Raw genomic sequence first — 3,956 nt, 5'->3', positions numbered from 1 at the left:
ATTATTTGTTTTTTGGGTGTTGAGTTTGAGAAGTTCTTTATAGATTTTGGATACCAGCCCTTTATCTGTAGTGTCATTTGCAAATATCTTCTCCCATTCTGTGGGTTGCCTCTTTGTTTTGTTGACTGTTTCCTTTACTGTGCAGAAGCTTTTTATCTTGATGAAGTCCCAAAAGTTCATTTTTGCTTTTGTTTCACTAGCTTTTGGAGATGTATCTTGAAAGAAGTTGCTGTGGCCGATGTCAAAGAGGTTACTGCCTATGTTCTCCTCTAGAATTTTGGTGGATTCCCATCTCACATTGAGGTCTTTCATCCACTTTGAGTTTATCTTTGTGAATGGTGTTAGAGAATGGTCGAGTTTCATTCTTCTGCATGTGGCTGTCCAATTTTCCCAGCACCATTTATTGAAAAAAACGTTGGTTAGATGCCACGAAGTAGGTGGCAATGCCTTAACCATATGTGTGTTGTCAGGCCCGAGGGCCTCTTCCATCCTTGTCAAGGGGAGTGCTAACCTTCTCTCCTTTCATACAACACAATAAATGGCAAATTAAACAATTCTCCCTGTATCCTTTGAGTCATTGATCATCCACAATGGAAGGTATTTTTGTTGTTGTTGTTGTTTTTGTTTTTCTAAAGTGCTTTCAGCTTCTTTACATCTGTGTCACAAATGCAGTTCCTTCAGTTCACATCCTTCCTTATGAAGCTATCAGTGAGGTGTCTGCTTTACTTTGTCTTTAAGGATTTGATCTTCTCGTCTTATCGATTCATTAGTAAAAGTTCAATCATATGTGGTTTTGTAATATAGGTACATTATTAAATTGTATGGGTATATTTTGCTAGGTTTTGGAGGAAGTGGGTGTAAATCTGCTTTTGTGTCATTATTTCCTCCTTTTTTCATAATCTTGTTCTTGGTCATTAAGTGATGACAAAGGCTAATCAAGCAAGCTATAATTTTCATCATGGAAAATAAAGACCCCGTGGTCTTTGAGCCTATTGAAAAGACTCCTGTACATCATCGTAAGCCCTTTGTCACAGTGCAGATAGTACAGCACCATCTTTTCAAATTATTGCTCTCTTCTATTATAACAGAGTAACTATCCACCATTATATGACAGCAGCAGGAGAGAACATTACGGTAAAGACATGATAAATTAATTCAATAGTAAAGATTTATTGAATTCTAACTAGGGGACATGACTTAGGAAATGATGAGAAAAATAGACATCACCCTGATGCAGATTACAGTCTAGTGAAACAGATGGGCATATAGTCACACAAACTATAGGAAATGACAATTATGTTAATTGTTAGTGAAAAGACGCACATATTGCTAAATGCTATAATGCTGAGATTAAGTCTCATCTGGAAAATTAGGGAAGGCTATTTTGAGCAAGTAAAAATTGAGCTGAGGTCTAAAGGAATAGATAGAGTTAACTAGGGAGAGAGAGAGAGAGAAAGTTTTTGTGTTAAGGGAGAATGCTTTTAGTAATTCAGGTTTCAGGTAAAGGGGAGGGAAGAGTGTGTGCAAAGACACTGTGGTGGAAGAGAACATATAGCATCGAGGAACTGGGAAAAGTGCCACAGTAGCTTGAATAAAAGAGCTTGAATAAAAAAGGGGTTTGGGTGGTATGAATTGAAGATGTGGAGTGGACATGGTATAAATTGGAGCTGAAGAGGTATGGATGTGCCAAATAGTGCAAAACACAAAGAGCATTTTAAGAAATTTGGACTTTATCCTAAAGCAGTGGAAAATGATAAACAGTTACCAGAAAGAAATGAAAGGGAGAGTTTTGTTTTGTTTTTTAATACAACTTTAGCTTTTGAATACATAAAGGATTGGAAGAATGAAGGATACATCATTCATCATTGTAACATATGCTTTATCTTTTAAACCCCATCTATTCTCAAGATCTGCTTGTGATCTACAGCATCCAGCTATTTATACTGATGAATTCAGGCTTTGCTAATACATTGATATTTGATCCCTTCCTCTGATTGATAAGCAATCCTTCATATCAACTAGGGACAAGGTAGAAAACATTCTAAGACAAAATGACCTAGGCTATCCCAGGGTGTCTCTGTTTAAGAGGGAGCAGATTCAGGAGCTGTAAAATCACTTAGAGAGTAGAAATAATGCCTCCTGATTCTTATGTAAGGTGCTTTGACCTTCCCTCTACTTTACACGGAAACTATCCTAACAATTATGAGATGCAACTTAAGACAATTTGAAGTCTATAAATGAATTTCTCAGAAACAACATGGTTTGGAGTAAAAGAATAAAAATCATTTAGTTAACATTAACAAAATGCCAAAGTATTTAGTCACATAATGCCAATAAGCCCAAGGCAATTAAAACAGAAAAAAAGAAGCCCAGGTAGGGAGAAAAGAATATAGATTCTTAAAACATAATCTTGTTAATTCTAAACCTAACCACCTTTTTGTTGGTATAGTTTGAGTTACTGTATTTCACTACAGATAGTAATGTCACTCTTCTTTAATACAGGGACTTAATTAAGTTTAACATTATGTGCTCTGAAGTCTAAAGTATAGTGGTTTTTATATAGTAAGAGCTTATGTGATCTTTTTTGAACAAGTATAGTTATTTCTGAATATTTTGGTCAGACTTTCCAAGAAGTAGTCTAAATTAATGAGCCCTAGTTGTTTGAAAGAAATTAGGCTTCCTGAAAGACAATGGAATAGACATAAATGATCACTTCCCCTGAAAAATTCATTCTGCAGATGTACAATAAGAAAATCCCAGACCGGGCGCCTGGGTGGCTCAGTCGGTTAAGCGACTGCCTTCGGCTCAGGTCATGATCCCAGAGTCCTGGGATCGAGTCCCACATCGGGCTCCCAGCTCAGCAGGGATCCTGCTTCTCCCTCTGACCCTATCCCCTCTCATGCTGTTTCTCTCTCTCTCTCAAATAAATAAATAAAATCTTTAAAAAAAAAAAAAAAAGAAAATCCCAGACCAATGCACAAGGGGAGAATTTTATTGTCAGTCAATCGGTCTGGTAGGCCCCAACTTGAAGTAGTTGCATTCAATGAAATATATAAATTATTTTTTTCTGTACTATAGTGTATTATTAAAGCTCCAAAAAATTTGAAATGTATCTCCAGAGCCTTGTCTTTCCCTCCTCGGTTGGCTCTTGTTATAAGAATATCATTATCTTTTTAAATTACTTAATTATTAGAAAACATCATCCACTTCAAAGCTCTTGGTGAAATTGCTTCTTTAAAAGTATCATTTATGTGCTGTGACGTAGACAGGTAGCTATGATCAGTACTCACCTTATATGCCAACTATCCCAATTTAAGAGATATGCATAGAATTTGCCTTATAGAAAGATAAATGTCAGTGAAGAGAGAAAAGAAGAAAAAGAGCAAAGAAATGAAGAAAAATAACTTTTAATTTCATCTCTTTATAACTATAAAATATATTGAATATATAAATACACTAGTGGTGAACACACTGAAAGGTGGTTCTCAAGATTCCTACCTTCTTATTCATGCCCTGTGAAATTTCTGCCTCTCGACTATCCTTGGGACCTGGTGTCTCATTGTGGTTTTGATTTGTATTTCTCTGATGCCGAGTGATGTTGAGCACTTTTTCATGTGTCTGTTAGCCATGTGTACGTCTTCTTTAGAGAAATGTCTGTTCATGTCTTCTGCCCATTTCTTGACTGGATTATTTGTTTTTTGGTTGTTGAGTTTGTTAAGTTCTTTATAGATTTTGGATACCAGCCCTTTATCTGGTAAGTCATTTGGAAATAACTTCTCCCACTCTATAGGTTGCCTTTTAGGTTTTTTTTAAAAGATTTTATTTATTTACTTGACAGAGAGAGACACAGCAAGAGAGGGAACACAAATGGGGGAGAGGCAGAGAGAAAAGCAGGCTTCCCACAGAGCAAGGAACCTGATGAGGGACTCGATCCCAGGACCCTGGGATCATGACCT

At 36.5% G+C, this 3,956-nt stretch overlaps 1 non-coding gene across 1 annotated transcript; it reads right to left on the bottom strand.

The window, feature by feature from the left end:
- Positions 1-407: 407 nt before the first annotated feature.
- Positions 408-533, bottom strand: LOC115939672 (U6atac minor spliceosomal RNA). The gene has a single exon (XR_004074446.1). It is a non-coding gene; the product is annotated as a U6atac minor spliceosomal RNA (small nuclear RNA).
- Between the last annotated feature and the right edge of the window lie 3,423 nt (positions 534-3,956).

This window comes from Leptonychotes weddellii, chromosome 1 (genome assembly GCF_054177405.1).
Source record: "Leptonychotes weddellii isolate Sample4059 chromosome 1, ASM5417740v2, whole genome shotgun sequence".
NCBI lineage: Eukaryota > Metazoa > Chordata > Mammalia > Carnivora > Phocidae > Leptonychotes > Leptonychotes weddellii.
The sequence above is the reverse complement of the archived record's forward strand: the minus strand, read 5'-3'. Positions and strand labels throughout refer to the sequence as shown.